The sequence below is a fragment of the Periplaneta americana genome, chromosome 7 (assembly GCF_040183065.1).
Source record: "Periplaneta americana isolate PAMFEO1 chromosome 7, P.americana_PAMFEO1_priV1, whole genome shotgun sequence".
In the NCBI taxonomy this organism is placed as follows: domain Eukaryota; kingdom Metazoa; phylum Arthropoda; class Insecta; order Blattodea; family Blattidae; genus Periplaneta; species Periplaneta americana.
The window spans coordinates 43,005,824-43,026,824 of record NC_091123.1 but is presented as its reverse complement, the minus strand read 5'-3'; the positions used below and the strand labels follow the sequence as shown (position 1 = coordinate 43,026,824).

Genomic DNA, 21,001 nt, shown 5'->3' with positions numbered 1-21,001 from the left:
CATCTTCATTCCTCTTGTGATCCCATTTAGTGTAGGTATCCTGTCGTCCTTCTAACAAATGGCATCTCAGCCGCATAGATGATGATGATGATTATGATATTATTATTATTATTATTATTATTATTATTATTATTATTAAAAGAACATTCATATTATTACGTTCGCATAAATTTCTGCTCAATAACTCCTAGAATATTGTGATTATGTAATTTTATATTCCAGACGCCAAGATCTTAATTCCCTCTTTTTTTTTCCTCAAGGACCTTAAAAGCAGTAAGCCTAGGTCTATAACTCGTGAATCTTTCAAACGAAGTTAATGTTGAGTAAGGCCAATTTGCGTTTTCAGAGACAGAATTAAGATTTGGAAAAATGAATTTGACTAAAAAATTAAATAAAACACGACAACTAACACGAGAATACAAATATTTATAGTGATAATGGAAAATTTCTGTTTTTAGATATGCAGTTGTTATAAAAACATTTTTACCTTTTTGTAGTAAAGATAGAGGAAAACTGATGCGTGATGTTTTTCTAAATATGCCACTGGTCTTGCAAAAAAAAATCAAACTTTTACTCAAAAATTGAGCGACACATTTCATTTTGTATGTATGTAGCCTATGTCCGGCTTCACAGCGAGAAGGGTCGCCTTCTGGATCCTCGTTGCCATCTTCTGTCCTCCCAATCACCGTCTTGTAACTCTCTCTGTGACATAGCATTATTAACTCCTTTAATCCATGTATCTCGCGGTCGCCCTCTTCTTCTTCTCCCATTTGGAACCCATTTCAAGACAGTTTTCGGCAGCCTTTCGTTTTCCATCCGCTGAACATGTCCGTACCAAATTAACTGTCTTCTTTGTATTTCTTCGATGACTGTTTTCTCTTTATGCACAAGTCTTCTAATATCCTCGTTCTTAACCCTATCTAGTCTTGACTTCATGGCTGATCTTCTCAGGAAATCCATTTCAGTAGATAGAAGCTTATTTTTCATACGTTCAGGTATCTGCCAAACTTCACATCCATAGAGTAATGTGCTTTTAACTATGGATTATTTCATTTTGAAGTATGCAAATTTTTAAGACTGTTTTTGTTAATAACTAAGAAACTAGATGACTCACAGAAATGAAACTTCACCACATCATTATCCATCACACAGTGATTATGTGTGCAAAAAATCAAGGACGTAGCTTGAAAAATGTAGAAAATATAAATTTCATCCATCACCTTCCTTAACATACATAAACAAGCCATCGGCTAGTTCAGGAGGTAGAGCGTTTGTCAACTGACCCGGAGTTGCATTTACGCGTGGGTTCGATTCCCGTTTGGGGTTGTTTTTCCCTATGTTTTCCCGAACTGTAAGACGAATGTCAGGTAATCACAGCAAATTCTTGGATGAATCTCGCCAATACAATTTTGCTATCACCAATTCCTTCGACGATAAATATCATAATATCCTGAGTAGTCAAAAATAACCTACTAAAATCATAACATTTCATAACATACCATATCCTGTTCACACCGTCTCCCCACTTATAATATACGCTTTACAAAGACGAATCATGTTTATAAAAAGTTATCTGCTGACTCGGAGCTCCGCTCTTGCTTGGGTTCAATTCCCAGTTGGGGTGGCTACGTGGTTAGACTTTTCCTCCCCCCGTGTTTTTCCCAACCATAAGGTAAATTTATGGCGAATCCTCGGCTTCATTTCACCAAATACCAACTTACTATCTCCAATTCCATCGACGCTAAATAAGCTAGTAGGCCTAGCTGATATAGCGTCATTAAATAACCAACCAAAAACATTTTAAAAATTCCGTTCAGCCTTTAGTATGCAATGGACCCATTACAGCTTGTAAACTGGCAAGTGCGTAAATATATAGAGCCTACAGTACGAGTCTCCAAGCTGAATTCCTAATAGGCCTATTCTTAGCTAGATGAATAAGACTGACAGTAAATAACAACAGAGTGTCAACAGCATTATTTACTGAATATTCCATATCGTACTTTAGAACTCCTCTTTACCTTACGTAGTAGTAGGATGAAGAAGCTACGACATGTAACCAAGGCCAGTAGTACTAGAACAAATAAGCTACCGAACTAGTTGGATCTATTACTCATTCTATGCGAAACACAAGAAGAAATGAAATCGCAGGTAAACGGCCTTCACTCGAAAGAAGCAGAAAACACAGTCGTTTGCTTTCATACGCAGTACACGTAATAGGAACATGTTTTTGAAGCGATGTGTAGGTCAATCGAGCAAATAGTGTATTTCTTGATGCGGCACACATTGGTATTCTCCTCTACTACTATTGCTCGTTTTATATTTATGGAAACTAGTATTCCTAGAGAAAGAATACTGGACGTTATCGGTGTTATAGGGACAGATCTGACTTTTGCCCATAACAGGAGGAGTAAGAAGGATGTCTCGTCTTCACCACGTAGCCTACCTGCCTCAAAAGAACTGAATACATAAATTTATTAGTAACATCGAATGCATTATGTAACATCCGTTCTGTTTAAATTAAAAGTAATTATCAAAATATAAAAAACCTCAAGACTAAAAGGCAGACTTGTAGAAATTTTGCTATCTGAACTTGAAAGCAATAATTCAAGTCACAGAATTAAAATAAAATTGTGTTGAAAATGACATTTTTTGTACTCCAGCATTATAAACAGTCTTTATCTTTAGTGAAAATCGTCTGGGATTACTTAATATTCGTCTTACATTGAGGAAAACCTCAAAAGAAACCCAACCAGGTGATTAGTCCAAGCGGGAATCGAAACGTTGTTATATTGGATTGTTGCCATCTATCGACACGTCTGCGAACCATGTACAACCAGTAGTAATAAATGTCTTACTATAACAACTTATAAGGATATATTAACCCTACACAGGTCAGGATCTCTTGATTTCAAGATGTATATTACCATGCTCAACAACAGTTAAAAGAGACATGTTTAGTCCTATAACGTAAGGAAAAAAATAATGACTTGCGAAACATTATCTATTAGTTTATAGTGGAAAGAGCATTTATATTTTTAAATACAGTAACTATACTCCTAGTTACAATTAAAACCCCGATCGGATTGGCTGGCCTCGAGATTTAAACGCATTATCTCCCGAAAGCAGTGTTATTGGTAAAATAAACCTTCTTCTCTATACTACTGTAATAATAAGATAAAATATTCCCTTTAGACATCTTGAAGATACATCCGAGGCACGATAGCCCATGAAGGACCATGACCGGCTGCTGGCCTCACGTCCACATGCCGAAGCAGAGGTGGATGATCATCAAACCAGAATGAAGATATCGTGTTGTTAGCACTATGATCCCTCCAACCGTTATAGCTGGCTTTCGTAACCGGATTTCGCTACCTATCGTAGCTCAAGTGCATCACGATGCTGGGTGAACACCGGTCCCATACACTGGCCAAAATTTCTTAAGAATTTTTTTTTCCTTCATGAGGACTCAACCCAGCGCGCATTCTTTAACGCGAATCCTAGGCAGAATACCTTAGACCACGACGCCACGGCGCGGGACCTTGAAGATACATAGAGGGCGAATATAGAACTTCATGCTCCCGTGACCTCGGCATTAAAATGAGAAGGTGGATTGATAGACCCAGTACTCAATCTGACAACAGGCTGAGTGGATCCCGGAGCCACTCTGGAAGTTTCGGCAGCCACCCGAGATTGAACCCGGGACCCTTCAACCAGTAGCTGTCCGGCCGCCTAATCTGAACTACAGTCTGGAGAAGGAAAATATTGATGAATCGTAAGTAGATACTTTTGTATGTACAACCCTCCACCAATGCACCCTAAATCCCTGATCATATATATATCAAATTGGTCATTCCCATATTATGAAATGGCAACATATAAAAGAGAACAACCACCAGGATCGCCACTACCGAAAATTATTTTTTTTTGGTAACGACCGCTAGATGGAAGTACAGTTGCAAGCTACTACTTCATGCAATTCCATCAGGGTTATGTTACTTCTTTTGCAGTCGCTAGATGGCAGCATAGTGAAATTGATAAAAGTCCATTAGGCTCATCAATTTGTTACATAGCCATAAATGACAAGCTGGTTTTTCGCTTTGTCTGAAAGTGAGTTATAGTATATATTTAGCGAGTGCCTACCCACTTCAATTCGGATCCTGTATATTGCGGATATATGGCAGGACTGTGGCCCATATTCTAGTTGCACACCACTTCGGCGGGCCACGCTGTACATGATGTGTATCTGTGGAGAGTAATGTCGTGTACTAGGGTGAGTGTGTGTTCAAGTGTTCGTGTACGTGTAGTGTCTGGAATGAGTGATGATGAAGATGAGGAAGGGAGAAGGAGGAAACCCAGTGCCGGCACGTAGCCTACTCCTGTCGAATAGCACCAAGGGGGCCGCCAGGCTTAACGTCACTATCAACAGTGATATATGCCTCCTCTTCATATGTATTGCGGAGAAATTTGGGTAAATTCCAGGCATATTCGTGCACAATCTTGTGATTAGAAGCTGTGCACCGTCATCTCTCCTACATGAAAATTTCTGATCCCACCGGAGATCGAACCAGGGCCAACTAGTCTGAAGGAAGACACGCTACCACAGAGCTAACTCGGCGGACAAGTGAATTGCAGTTGTTTACAGACCTTTCTTGATGAACTTTCTGGTTATTATTAGTGCCCTGTAAGTATTCAAGCAATATTTTTGGTCAATCTAGAGCATCCAACAGCCACTGAACGAATATTGCACACTTTTATCACTGTCAATGTGGTGCTATAAACTAATTTTCCATACTTTTATCACAACCACAACACATTTCAAATCTTATTGTACCACATATATAGAATTATTACTACACTAGCCGTACCCGTGCGCTCCGCTGCACCTGTTAGAAATAAATATAAAGTAATTACATAATTAAATTAGGACGTTTGATCCAGGGAACAACTTTTATAACAGTACAACATAATCTGCTTCGCTCATTACCCAATTTTTTTGCATTGCATTTATCGCATATATATTTTATGCATTTTAACACGATTCAATTGAGCATAGTTAAAATTTAAATTTCAAATTTTAACATTGTAAAATTTGAATTATAAAATAATGGTTTGCTAAGCTAACGTACTATTACTGCATACTAAATCAATGCACTCTCGTTGTTCGTTAATTCTCTGAGATTAAAATGAGTGTGTACATAAATATTATTTTAAGAAATACAGAAAACGAATGTACAAAATAGCCTATCAAATTTTCTGTGCATAAGAAGCTAATTTAATCTTACCTGTCCTCGATTTACTCAGACGTTATACTAACATTATAGCATTATGTCCATCTAGAGAAACTACACTTTCCAATGGTGAAATAATAATTAATTATACAAATCGGTTAATTTAGCTTCTGATATTACTTAATACAAACACAGAAACATTCTCTGTAGGCTATGTTTAATAGCTTTGGATTGTTGACGTCCAAGGCCCCCGTTTCGATTGTTGTTGTCCAAGGCCACCTTTTAGACGAAGTCATTTGTTATTTCATTGCACCGTCTTAGATGGCGTTATTTTAATTTTAAAACTCATTTATCTCATTAAATATCAGTCCTATTAAAATTTTGTAAAGAATAAAACTTATCGGGAATCATTTTTGAAGAAACATTTGTTATGTAACATTTTTCACAAAAACCAATAATAAGAGAGATATTTCGATTTATTTAATTCAGGCACCCTTATAACCCCCCTTTTAAATAAAGTATTTTGAATGCCATATAGCCTAAAATCTAAGTTACAACGAACTTAATTTAAATTCCAATTTTCATATAAATCGGTTCAGCCATTATCGCGTGAAAAGGTAACAAACATACAGACAGACATACAAACAAAAATTTCAAAAATGCGATTTTCGGTTTCAGGGTGGTTAATTATATATGTTAGGACCAATTATTTTTGTAAAATCGAAAATTACCAGAAAAATTTCGGCTACAGATTTATTATTAGTATAGATTAACACATTTAGTATATCACGTAACATGTAAAATGTAATTATTATGAAAGTCGCCATATTCTTCTTAGAATTAGTACCATCCACTTCCACTAGATAGCAACCGACTCGATTGGCAGAGCCGGCAATACTTGAAAATGAAATGATACTAATGTGAGGAATGTTACTACAGGTGTGTAGTATTACGTGACAGGTTAGGTTAGGTTTGATTAGATATGTATTATGTGACAAGTTAGGTTAGGTTTGATTAGGTGTGTAGTATTATGAGAGAGATTAGGTTAGGTTTGATTAGGTGTGTAGTATTATGACTATGTTGCGACACTGAAATCCACTGTTACAGTAAAGAAATATGGCGGTATTCTTCGTTCACGTACTATTATTTTTCGTACAGTATATAAGTAAGGTACATATTTAGGGCGGGTTGGTTGGGCTCACAGCTCTCCCAGTGATCACATCAATTTCTACTAATCAATACTATAAATCCAAGGCATTTTCAAGGTATTTTATCAAGTTTATATAGTGGCTGAGACATAAGAAAGATTCACCATATTTTTAATACTATGCTAGTAATATGTGTACAAAAATATAAAATGATATTAAATCCGTGCTTGTTGATTGACGCTAGCTTTCCACTCCACGTGTCTAGGCGTTTTATTCGGGATAGAAGTGCGTTTGTGCGCCTTGAGCCTCCCTCGCACCAACACGTGTATTTCCTATTAGTTGCACCTCAGCATTTGCATAGTGGATGTCTGTTGTGCTGCCAGATGTTCGTTACGATGAGGACGAGGGTGAGGAATGAGTGTGATTTGAATGGACCTCAGGAATGTGGAGGGTTTGGGCACGCTCCTCAGCTGCCATACCAATGGATGGAGTTTATCCCATTGTTGGGTATAAAGGCCCGATCCCCTTCAGGAATGTACTGAGACCACCTGCTTCACCTTCCCTCTCTCTCTCTCGTCTCTCGTCTCTCCTGCTCCCCACGCGACTCTGCATTCTCTTATTCCTTTTCCTCAGAAATCTTACGACGTTTCCTCCTCTAATTCGCCACTCCAAACATTCAATCCTCTTGTCGACTGGGTTCTTGCCATTACATTAGAAGTTCTCAGTTGAAACCCAGAAGAGGGCAATGGGCTTTAAATATGTAGGGTTCCCAGAAACATTATAAAAATACGGGACACTCAGCCTTAATTTTAACAACTAAGCTTTCGTGTAGGTTTCCATCGCGGTTAACAATGTTGCCTTTGAACAGATTAAAACAATAAAATTAAATCATTGATCAGCATCTGAAATGGTATTCTCATGTTTCTCATCTATACAGCAGATTACGTATATAATTTATAAACTTGTCATTCTCCGCCGTATTTCACCAATCAGTATTTTGCGTGCAGTTTATTTAGCTCTTTTTCAGACCACCATCCAATATGCCATTATTGCGTTGGGTGGAACTTAAAAAATTTCATTAGATCCTCTAATTTTTTTTTTTTACAAAAAAGAATAGTTAACATACGCTTAAAACCTAATGATTATCCTTCTAAATTAATCTTTCCTGAATTTAAAGTCTTTAAAATTTAACAATTATACAAATACACATTACTGAAGTATCATAAAAATCGTAAATATTATATACCATCTTCTTATATTTACAATACTACATGAAAGATTAATTTAGCCTTAAGAGAGCAAACATTTTTCACAACTGTAGGTTTAAAACGCAATATTAGTCTAGGTCCAAGGTTATCTATGTAATTCCATAATTCAAATGCACCTTGAATTTTCAACACTTTTTGTACTGATCTGTTATATGTGACAAGGGCCTGTACTCAATGCGGAAGGGAATGTTTTCTTGGATATACGAATATTTATTTCACAATTTATAGCTAAAATATAACGTTTAATTGTCCGCAAAAATGATTTTGTGTCAAGAAACGAAACCTAGTTATGGCAAAGCATAACAAATATGATCGCAAATAATAACGTATTTGTCGAACAAATTAGCAATTGTAAAAATGTATAAATAACTGAGGTAGATATTGTATTTTGTTTAATGTGTCGTTAATTTTTTGTTTGGATGTAGAATTCCATGTTTCTAACAGAGACGTATAAATGTGGAAAATACATTTGACATAGGGTTGCCAAAAGAAAAGCAGGACATCATCCATACGTCAATTCGATCGAAACAGGAAGCGTATGAATTTCTAAGAAACATGTATTAAATATGCACACTAAACATCATTTATTTACTAAACACACTACATCAGTAATCTATCATCTTATTTGGCTTGGACATTACATTATTGCATTTTACGTTCAACCACCACCGCCATCACCGCCATCACCGCCGCCGCCGCCACCGCCACCGCCACCGCCACCGCCGCCACCACCACCACCACCACCACCACCACCACCGCCGCCACCACCACCACGTTACTTATGCTTTTCAGAACTAAGTACAGAAAAAGAAAATAAATTTAACTCCAAATACTTCATGTATGTCTAAAGTAGCAAATTATTTAATTTTTTCAAATTTGTATATGCTTTGGTAGAAAAATTACAGCAAAAATTGATTTTTTGTATCATAATAGTCCTACTTCACTTTATATGTTTATACACAGCGTATGTAGCAGCTTGTCTAATTCAGGAGTAAGGATTGCAAGTGAAATTTCTGCTGTTCCTTTTTTAATGTTTTCTTGTGGACAACAGAACTAGATATTGCTGTCTTCATCCATTCATTACAAAAGCTATACAAATAGCTCACTAGAAATATTTCTGTCAGCTGAGAAAATGTAGCATATATTGACGTTTACACAAGATTACAGTTGTTTACACGACGAAGCAAAACATCGATATTATCCACTTGTCAATAAACACAAACCTAATAAAGTGGCAGTCTTTCTCATCTCCGTTCTCTTTCAGGCAAGCAGTACATTATTTTTAAATATTTTCTTCATATAATTACCCACTGGTATTAAATTGAACGCTGTATTTCCTCGTTAAAAATTCCTGAAACCAGAACCTACACCGGATTCCTGAACTCCTCATTTCAGTTTCGTTTATATAGGTTGTTTAAACAAGAATGTCTACGGGTTTAATGCAGTTTTCAATTTGGAAATACCACAAGTTAAATTAAATGTATTAGTCGTAGAACAACCACTAACAAACTATGCAAGGATCGTTCCAAATTACTTTGTTAATTTTGTTTGGCAAAATAAATTTCTCTCCACACCTGCACGGAACGGAAACAAGATAAATGTTTTCTTCTCGCCTGGATAATCTTGGCAACCTATATTTTTAACTATTCCACGAATTCCTTTACATAAACTAATAAGGAAGATAATTTTTATGATATCGTGTGAAAGTCTTTTATGTATTCCATTGTCTATAGTTACATTATTTGTCAATATAATAATTATTTCAAGGAAAGGAGTGTGTACTGCGTAAAAACCATATTTCACAGGATGCTATGGCTGCGGTCAAAAGGTCGCGGCTTCGAAGCAAAGTAGTTATATTCAATAATTTCGTTGTGTAGTCAACTGTCTAAAGACAGGTCTGAACCTCATAAGTAATACCAACAAGGCACTACTTATGAGGCAAGTAGACCAGGAGATAATGGGGTAGGTTGGCCAGTTCCTTTCCCCTTCCATTGCATATACAAGCCGATCAGCTACATATAACACTAATAAGACTTCAGATACATACAAACAATTGTTCTTCCTCTGACACATATCGTCAAGTGAGATGCACTACCTGATAATATATATACATATCAGCCAGAACCTCAATCAGAGGCAACTAATTTTGAAACAGTAACAAAAATAGTAGTAGGAACAATAATTACAGTAGCTACATTAGCAACAGTAGCAATAGTAACACTAGGAAAGGCAAGGACAATAGTAGAAACAGTAACGGAAGAAAGAGCCAACAGCAAAAGTAACCGTAGTACTAGTAGAAATAGTGACAGTAGTAACATCAACAGTAATAGTAGCAACATTAATAATACGGTGAAAGAGTAATGGAACGGAGAAAAATTCTCTCCGGCACCGGGATTTGACCCCGGGTTTTCAGCTCTACGTGCTGATGCTTTAGCCACTAAGCCACACCGGATACCCATCCTGGTGTAGGACAGAATCGTCTCAGTTTAAGTTCCAACTCTTGGGTTCCCTCTAGTGGCCGCCCTCTGCACTACGTCATAGATGTCTATGAACGTAGGACTGAAGTCCACACATGTGCTGAGATGCACTCGTTATCCGGTGTGGCTTAGTGGATAAAGCAGCAGCACGTAGAGCTGAAAACCCGGGTTCAAATCCCGGTCCCGGAGAGAATTTTTCTCCGTTCCATTACTCTTTCATCGTATGATGACGCAGAATATCTGCATGGAAATATATGTACTTCGGTACATTAAAATAATATATAAAACATTAATAATAGTAATAGCAATAAGTTTTCTTAAAAGAAAACTGAGATTTTTTCTTCGAGGTAAATTGTAAGTACGAAACGAGATAATACTACATTCTAAATTGATATTGATTGAAAACACACTGCGAAATGCATGTTGAGATATCTACGAGGGGTCCACACCTGTGGAGTAACGGTCAGTGCGTCTGGCCGCGAAACCAGGTGGCCCGTGTTCGAATCCCGGTCGGGGCAAGTTACCTGGTTGAGGTTTTTTCCGGGGTTTTCCCTCAATCCAATACGAGCAAATGCCGAGTAACTTTCGGTGCTGGACCCCGGACTCATTTCACCGGCATTATCACCTTCATATCATTCAGGCGCTAAATAACCTAGATGTTGATAAAGCGTCGTAAAATAACCCAATAAAATAAAAAAATAAAAATATCTACGAGGTGCATCCAGAAAGTAAGTTTCCCGATTTTTTCCCCTTGAAAGTAAACGTAATTAGTCGTGTCAATTGCGCATGCGTAACAGATCTATGACGTATCAATCATATGCCAGCCGGACAGGTCCCGCCTGGTGCCAGTAGCGTGGCAGCAGTGGTCCAAAATGGAAGCTCTTATTCCTTCTCCCGCCGCCTGCGAGGTTCGGTCGGTGTTAAAGTTCTTTAATGCACAAAGCATTGCGCCAATTGAAATTCATCGCCCCCTCTCTCTCTCTCTCTCTCTCTCTCTCTCTCTCCCTCTCACCTCAAGAAATTCCTGTCCTCCGGTGAGCGTTTTGGCAACGACGAAGAGCTGAAGACTCTGTCACATGCTGGTTCCATTCACAGGCGGCAGAGTTCTACGACAGAGGGATACAAAAGTTGATCCCACGATACGACAAGTGTCTCAATTCTGACTGTGGCTATGTTGAAAAATAGCTGAAACATTGCTGTACCTGTTGCCAATAAATGTTTTCCTGAAAGTGTGTGTTCTTTTTTTTTTAATAGGGAAACTTACTTCCTGGATGCGCCTCGTACAACACCGTCTTTTGGCGCACGAATGAGTCACTTACAGTTGAGCTACGACGAAAACAATTTAGTATGATATTCTCATATGGATGTTCCTCCCTTAGATTGAATAAAATGAAATTTGAGAAACTGGTACTTAGCCCAATTAGAATGTTAGGCCTTCAATTGCAGAAAATGAATTATAGTTATAAGTTCAATTGCTATCTTGTTAAATGGTCCATGCACTTTTAACACAGTTCGCTCTCGAGTGACTGGCAACAAGCAGTAATGACAATGGGACGGTTCAAGGTAAGCACGCACGACAACGTTCCTCCCAACATAATAAGGAAACACCTTTAGAAATGCTTGCTATTGCAGTATCCTATCACAGTCTGAGAGACCACCAATTACGAAGAGAATACTGGACTCAACTATGCTCACTTTCCTTCCTCAAACGTTCGTTTAAACTCCGAGCGTATTTAGATAGATGTCGAAATTTTCAAATACTGCAGGTGGAGATTGTGTTCGCCACATCCTTATGGTCACAACACTCACATGAACTCTTCCAGTATGGTATTGAAGATTATGAGACCATCTTCATTTACCAGTAAAGGGTTTCAATATTTCTTTAACAAATTCTCTGGTAATATATGTAATGCAGTGCAACCTTTTATTTCCTTATCGCTAAGCAGCACTTATTTTCTGCAGCTGTGGCATGAGTTACCCGTATGTACATTACGCTGTGCACACTGACTAAGAACATGGTCGCCTGAGATAGAAATAATAATTATATAGTCCGAATCAGCTTACTTAATACCGTAATGGCCCACTCACAATGAAAATTAAACATAACCGTAACATAAACACAGAAGTTTGCGTCCAGGCTACCAAATGGCATCATTCACAATGATTCATATAAGCAGTGACATAAACATTACCGTAAGACGTTAACATGAAAGTTTGCAAACTCCAAACTTTCATGCTTATGCTTATGTGATTTGCAAACAGAACATAATCGTGGAGCGCTGAAGTATACGACAGAATATGAGGAAATGGCGTCGTTATGTTTCCATGGTTACCAAGTATGTTTGCTGTTATGTTTATGTTCCCATCGTGAATGATGGTATGACTTCTTGATTTTATCATAACGTTTATATTCTTAAGTTATCGCTTACGTTATGTTTAATTTTAATTGTGAATGAGCCTTAAGGGTGAAACATAACCATTTTTTCCCTATTACTACTTATGTTAGTGGATTAAAGTGATTATTAATATTAGGCCTGATATCAATACATACCATAATTCAGTTGTGTTGCGTTGTGATTTCAATTCAACACTATATAGAGATAAGTGTAATTAAATAAGATGTAACTTATAGATCTAGCCTACTTGTTATGAAACATGCACGACGTAGCTAATGGACAGATATTTATTGAAATGCCCAAGAGAGGAAATAGTATGGTAGCGACTTAGGAGTAAGTAGGCTACTTAAAGTAGGGTATACATTTCAAAGTGGTATTCTGTTTTCGAAATTCGTATTAATCATTTCACATGATCAAACAAAATACATTTTTAGGTTAGGTCTCGTGAATTGTTTAGTCAAAGCAATGAATTTCATGTTGTCAGATAGAATACATTTTAACATTAGATAATACTAATCCACTAATTACCAACATAATATGCGAGAGGTCCAGGAGGAAAATAAAGGCCTACTCTTTCACAAATCATTGAACCATTTAGAACACACCTCCCAACATAAAGATGAGATGGGACAAATAAGCACGACACTACCACTACCACTACCACTACTACATCAGTACATGGTATTGTGACTCTGTGCCCTTTGGTAATATCTGGTATATGTTGGCAACACAGAAGAGACTTCAAATGAGCCATTTAGGAACTACTGTTACGTGATTCTCACTATAACATAGGACAAACATAAGACAAATGGGCTCGCCCAGTCTTTATGGAAAGGAGATAGATATGGCAATCAGTACGAGTGAGAATATTTTTGTCGTGATAGTGTGAGTGAGTCTAGACAAAATGAAAGCGTACAAGAAAAATGCGGTGGAGATGACATAATTGACCCAGGAAACCCTGAACAATAGCTACAACATTTCGTACAGAAAGTTTTTAATTAATAAAATGTACTCTATTTTTACTTTTAATATAATATTAATTAGTGGTAATGAGTGACTGCCTAAGGGATTCTTTTGCGACCATCTCTCGGACTGCATGATGGAAGCCCATAGCGCAGGTGCGGACAATGCTTACTGGTAAGAAAATAAAATGGGCGAACTGTGCAACAAATGAAATTTACATTTGTTTGCAACTGAGAGTTTAAGTCACTTTCGGTATTGTTTGTTAGTGCTTATAAATGCTTATTTCGCAGGTAAATGTTTTTGCTTACTTATTTCACGATTTTTAATTAAAACAGTATATTTTACTCAAAACTATAATTTTAAAAGTGCATATTTCACTCCTAGCCGTCATTTATCACTGATTCCCCCCTTTTTTTTGGTAATAAAAAATTAACTTCAGTCGAATACGTAAGAAAGCAATGCTAGGGTATGATCCAGGATGTCCTGAAATAATACTGCGTAGTTCTAATTAGGAGAGAACCTTGGAACATTCACTTCCTCTGATAGACGAAATTTCGGTAATATTATCTTCAGAAACACATGGGGTTACAAAAAATTACATTCGTCAAACTCAATTAAGTATTACAGAAAAATTCCGGTTACAAAACACTGTGTCAAATTTCTAAAAAGTTTACTGGTGAAGAAACAGATATTGAAGAGGAATTCACCAAAAAAGAACTGTGGTGCTTTTCACATACGCCTGTGACGTCATGCGACATCGAAAGAACATTTTCACTTTACAAATAATTCTTCACTTACAGACGCAGGAGCTTCACACAGGAAAATCTCAAGATGACTGTATATTGCAATAGCCATCAATAACGTAAAATTTCTACGAAACAGCTTATTTTACTGTTTGATTGTACTTAGAAATCCAGGCTTCAATTATTATTATTATTATTATTATTATTATTATTATTATTATTATTATTATTATTATTATTATTACTACTACTACTACTACTACTACTACTATTTAGTTGAGAACAAAAAAAAAACTGTACACAGAGGACACACACAAAGCAAAACCAACAGCTAACAGAGAACAGGTATCATACAGTAGATGATTAAATCATACATTTCAGCGTAAATCTCGAAAATGTTTTTTTTTTGCAGCATGCCAATACTTTCTGTATACTTCATATAATAAGAAAGGAAAATCAAGGCTAAGTAGTACAGCATTACATCAAGAGCATGTTAACTCAGCGTCTTCGCTGCTATAGCGTGAAATTCCTTCATGCTGTCTTGCCAGTGCTGAACTGTTCTAAATAAAAGTAGATATCAATTAAAGAGTAACACTTTTACTAAATTTTAAAACGACATACAATACAGAAGCTTTCATTCGCAAACTATCACAGAGCTGAGTTTTTTATTCATGAAACAGCACGTAAAATTGAGGGCGGGTACCATTCAAACTTTTTAATAAAGAATTCACCTGTAATACATTTAATTACATACCCATTCAAGTCCCTCCCATTAAGATATTCCGTATCCAATTCTTGTTTGATTTTTTACCATCGACAGGTATATAGCGTGCACGAGAGTTTTTATACTACTCTCAACAACAGGAAATGCCTAATAGTCTTCTGCCTGGAGGAAAAAAATTAATTTTTCGAATAAATATACATTTTTATAAGCGTACAGAAATAACTGAACCAGAATCTCAAGCATGTGTTAAAATTAAACTTCTTCAGTACTATGTTTTTGTTGTGAAGGATTTAAAATTCGAATACTGGTACACTCCACGTTTTTATTTTTTATTTTACAACTCTGTATCAACATATCAGGTTATTTAGCGCCTGAATGATATGAAGATGATAATGCCGGTGAAAAGAGTCCGGGGTCCAGCACCGATAGTTACCCAGCATTTGCTCGTATTGGGTTGAGGGAAAACCCCGGGAAAAATTTCAACCAGGTAACTTGCCCCGACCGGGATTCGAACCCGGGTCACCTGCTTTCGCGGCCAGACGCGCTGACCGTTACTTCACAGATGTGGATCACTCCATGTTAGCACAAATTATGGGACACTAATTGTAGCTTTCCTATTTTTAATTTTATGAAGGAACTGTGCATACAAACGTTTTAGACGGTGGAAAAGAGAATATTTTGAACATGTCTTCAAGAACAAGTTTTTATTATTATTATTATTATTATTATTATTATTATTATTATTATTATTATTATTATTATTATCATCATCATTTATGAAGTGTGTGTTCCTTAGTATGTTTTTTTTTCTGAATGTCACCATGTACTTATTTTTCTATTCTTGGATTCTTCAGGTTTAAAAATGTACAAAATCACATTTTTTTTTACCATTGATAAACTATTATTTTGTAAAAACTGCCTCAAGATTATGACCCCAATATATGTGTACAGTAGTGGCAAAAAAAAACCGGACCGACCCTTGTAACTGATACAAAAGAATCCTGTGCTGTGTATTGTGTCAAACTGTGGTAATTTCAATATGGATAGTGAAGCCAGAGGTATGTACTGCTATTTAATGTAAAAATACGCAGTTAACTTTGCCGAATAGAGGTAGAAATGTAATACTGATGCCAGATGAAAATAAAACTCTCAAAGTTTTTTCGTCTGTAAGTTTGAGGCACTGAAGGAAACAAAATACGGTAAGAATCGAACAAATGCAATAAATTTCATCGTTACAATTATTTATACAAGATGGATGTGTTTTGTGACTAGCAAAATTTTAATCTGTGACTCTGAAATCAGCTACAAGGGTCGGTCCGGTTTTTTTGCCACTACTGTACATGACAAAAAGGAAAGGTTTAGTCTATCAAATTTACCACTATGAAGAATAGGAAGGTCATGAATTAAATAATAGTAGACGAAAGTTTAGCTTAACTCATGGTCCGCTTATTCTCCAAAGTGATAAATTGATTTACTGAAGTACGAGTATTTCTCTTTCTTATGTACAGAAGCGTTCATTAGTATTCCCTAGAAAAAATTATATCGTTTTCCTAGGGCTGTAGGAAACGTGACGGTGTACAGAATTCTTCTCCTGAGATTCATTCGAAACAGAAAAAATCTGAATACGATTTGTATGGCCTTTTCATTTCATTATTTTATTTGAATTGTTTTTAAATTACTCTTACACTTTTATGTTATAACGTTAACAAGAATAATACACTAAAATAGTAAACTTACTGCACTTTATATGCTGTACCACGGCCTTTTGTATTATTCATGGATGTTTTCACTATTACAATCGACTTATAGTCCTCCATCTCGCTGGACGGCATTTACTATCTGATTTAGAGAAAGATCTTCCCACATTCCTACGATGCGTTCAAGCATCAGCATCTAGACGTATACGACATATTTTCTAAAATTTATTCTCAGTGGATAGTCCATTCAAAGCCCAGACAAATAAGTTGAATGCTATTATCATTACACAACATTTGCAGGTTTTACAATCGCTTCTGTATGTCGGAATGTATTTTGCTTTCCCTCAACCAAAGTCATCATAAGACGATAATAATTCAAGTCGATATCGACTTCGATCGGGAATACTAATGAACGCTTTTTTACACATCCCTACATTGAGATCATTACTCTGAGTCAATGTTTACAAAACAATAAAAATTATGATTTTGTACGTTTTGAGAGATGAATTAAAAAATGGGCAAATAAGTATATGGTGTCATGCTCAAAATAATCCTTTTTCATCCCCTAAAACTGAAGTTTACAGAGTTTGTTCGTAACATTAAAAGTAAGAAGGCTCTACACTTCTTACTCGCCTGATGTACCGTTAATAAATTTCATAAATAGTCCTTTTTCATCCCCTAAAACTGAAGTTTACAGAGTTTGTTCGTAACATTAAAAATAAGAAGGCTCTACACTTCTTACTCGCCTGATGTACCGTTAATAAATTTCATAAATAGTCCTTTTTCATCCCCTAAAACTGAAGTTTACAGAGTTTGTTCGTAACATTAAAAATAAGAAGGCTCTACACTTCTTACTCGCCTGATGTAACGTTAATAAATTTCATAAATAGTCCTTTTTCATCCCCTAAAACTGTTGTTTACAGAGTTTGTTCGTAACATTAAAAATAAGAAGGCTCTACACTTCTTACTCGCCTGATGTAACGTTAATAAATTTCATAAATAGTCCTTTTTCATCCCCTAAAACTGTTGTTTACAGAGTTTGTTCGTAACATTAAAAATAAGAAGGCTCTACACTTCTTACTCGCCTGATGTAACGTTAATAAATTTCATAAATAGTCCTTTTTCATCCCCTAAAACTGTTGTTTACAGAGTTTGTTCGTAACATTAAAAATAAGAAGGCTCTACACTTCTTATTCGCCTGATGTAACGTTAATAAATTTCATAAATAGTATTTTTTCATCCCCTAAAACTGTTATTTACAGAGTTTGTTCGTAACATTAAAAACAAGAAGGCTCTACACTTCTTATTCGCCTGATGTAACGTTAATAAATTTCATAAATAGTCCTTTTTCATCCCCTAAAACTGTTGTTTACAGAGTTTGTTCGTAACATTAAAAATAAGAAGGCTCTACACTTCTTACTCGCCTGATGTAACGTTAATAAATTTCATAAATAGTCCTTTTTCATCCCCTAAAACTGTTGTTTACAGAGTTTGTTCGTAACATTAAAAATAAGAAGGCTCTACACTTCTTACTCGCCTGATGTAACGTTAATACATTTCATAAATAGTCCTTTTTCATCCCCTAAAACTGTTGTTTACAGAGTTTGTTCGTAACATTAAAAATGAGAAGGCTCTACACTTCTTACTCGCCTGATGTAACGTTAATAAATTTCATATGCCCCGCTGTGGATCAAAAGGTTGATTTTTTAGCTATAAATTCAGCGAACTCGGGTTATAATTCAGACGAAAAATGAAGATTTATTTATCTCATATAGGATTGGGTATAGGTGTTTGTCCTGTTTTGTCTCAATTAGTAATCCTGCGCCATGCGCCGTGACTAGGAAGTCCCGCTGTTTCAACTGTTGGCTTCCAATCCTCATACGAATGGAACCGGAACGAACCAAGGATCCAATCTTCCAAGTTCGGTAATGATAAAGCTGCTAACTTGGAAATATTATTATTGTACTGTACAATTTTGTGGTTGACAAACAATTACAAAGTTTATATTTATATGCGGTACTTACATTGTTAGCAGAAAAGGAAATTATCTGATGAGTAGGGAAGGGGTCTGGGAGGAGATAACCAGTCTTCTTTCATCCTCCACGTTCGGAATTCTAAAAGGGCATCCTAAAGGAAAAAAAAAAGAACCTCCTTTACCAAACTGAGTTTCCATTTCTAAAATATTACAACATAGTTCAAGTATGAGTATGTACAGTAGTGACAAAAAAGACCCGGACCGATCCTTGTAGCCGATTTCAGAGCCTTGTTCACTCCAGAGCACGATAGACTGGTAACTAAGACTTTCGTGGCTCGAATCCTGCCTGGGATGAAAACTTTTTTTTGTTCCTTATTCAAATTTATTTCTAATACTTTTCGATTGTAGCGATATTTTACTACTTAATTAACTTATTATTCCCAGTACATGAATTTTACCAGCTATCGAAAAGTTTTGGGAATAAATTTGAATAAGGAACAAAAAAAAAAAAAGTTTCCTTCCCAGGCAGGATTCGAACCACGAAAGTCTTAGTTACCAGTCTATCGTGCTCTGGAGTGAACAAAGCTCTGAAATCAGCTACAAGGGTCGGTACGGTTTTTTTGCCACTACTGTACAGAAATTTAAGTACAAAAAAATTTTAATTTTAGTATACCAACAGTAGTTTCTTTTATATTTTGAAATGTTTTGTTCTAGCTGTAATATTTATAAACTTTTATTTTTCTATTTTTTAATGTATATTGATTTCAATGATGTTTAATGAGTTGTGAAAATATGGTAGTTATTAAAAAATTCTGCATCTTTATATTTTAAGTTTACGATTATACATCTACTTGAGAATTAAAATACTGTATAGGCTCATACATACAGTAAAATAAAGTTCCCAGAAAGGCATAATTTGCTAAGCTACACAAATATAAATTGTTAATTACTAGGAATGCATAGGACTATTCCAATTTTCTTAAACGTGTCGGTTTCCGGTAGTCTGATTTGTCACTCAATCGGATATTCGCGGGTTCAAAACCAGTCAAATAGATCAGATTTTAAGTGCAATTAAAAAGCATTAGCATAATTTCTTTCTGAAGGGAAGTCAGACCGATAGATGTCACCTGACGTCTAGTCTCGGTTTTTTCACACTTATGACGAAAGAGGTTGCAGTTGGGGTTTTCCCCCGGGTTTTCCCGTTTCCCCAGATTAGGCATCAGTATCATTCCGCCCAATCTCCAGTCCATCATCAATCCACAGCATTCCCTGAACGCAGGCTGGCGATGCATGGAGGGGACCGATCTACTGTAAGGCCGAGTGGAGTTGCCTGCTTGAAACCTGGATACGCAGTGAGCCTTAGTGTAGTCAGTCGGTGTGAGTTAGGAATTCGCCTAGTTCGAGGTTTAGCGCTATAGATCTTCTAGGTCGCAACGCTGGATCGTAGTGTCTCCCCTTCCGAAATTCAATTCAATTAAAAAAGTTTAAGTCTGCTGCTCAACATTTTCGTTCATGATACAGTATTAACAACAGGATAATGAATTCCGCCACAGAATAGCAGATTATGGAAAGATTTTCAACTGTGGACATTGGAGCAGCATATGTTGATCATATCTGAAGGCTGTTAGCAGAAAAACTCTTCAAAGTTCAGAAATGGCTTCAAATCAAACCTTTACTAGGCTGCAGCTTCAGTATCGAAGACGCCCTTGTAGAGGGTAGACTGAATTACTTATCTCACAAAACTATTAAGAATATTCAACAAATTCTTTTAATCCTGAAATCTCAGATATTTGAGATAAAGATCTTTGTGACTGATTATGATAATAAATTAAGATAACGACGACAATTTTATTATGTAAAACAATAACTGAATTCAACGATTCCTTGCATAATCAATCATTCAAAATAATGAATGCTAATATTCGGATTTCTATGGCATATATTTTTATTCTGGTCTCTTTTTACAAACTTAAGTTAAACTAAACACATTTATGGCTTTTCCGAACATGAAGACACGGTTTTACTGGTCATATAAATTCATATTTTACCATATTTTATCATTAAGTCATATTTGACCAAAAATTGTATAAAAGCATACTTTTGATCATATTACAATATTGTTTTAACAGTTATCCGAGTATTATTTACACGTTTTGTGTCAATAATATCACTAAGTTTTGTTTGCGTTTGGTCATTTAATTTAGATTTCCTTTCTTTAGAAATATTTTGTGGTTAAATGAAGTTTGAAGATAACTGGATTCGCTAGTAGTGAGTTGCCAAAACACAAAGGACAAACGAAATGTTAGAAATATGGCCAGTTTGTTACTGTCGGTCTCACCTTCACCCTCTTCACCCTTCCCAAACATGTGATGCTTAACAGTT

General features: G+C 36.1%; 1 protein-coding gene across 2 annotated transcripts in view; it reads right to left on the bottom strand.

The window, feature by feature from the left end:
- Nucleotides 1-21,001, bottom strand: part of ex (FERM domain containing expanded) — a 346,792-nt gene that overhangs the window by 204,366 nt on the left and 121,425 nt on the right. The window contains exon 2 of one of the 2 annotated variants that reach the window (XM_069830635.1): nt 18,669-18,771. The exons of the other annotated variant lie outside the window; for it this stretch is intronic. The gene's annotated coding sequence lies outside the window, so the exon portion shown is untranslated. The remainder of the gene's footprint in view (nt 1-18,668; nt 18,772-21,001) is intronic. 2 annotated transcript variants of the gene reach the window in all.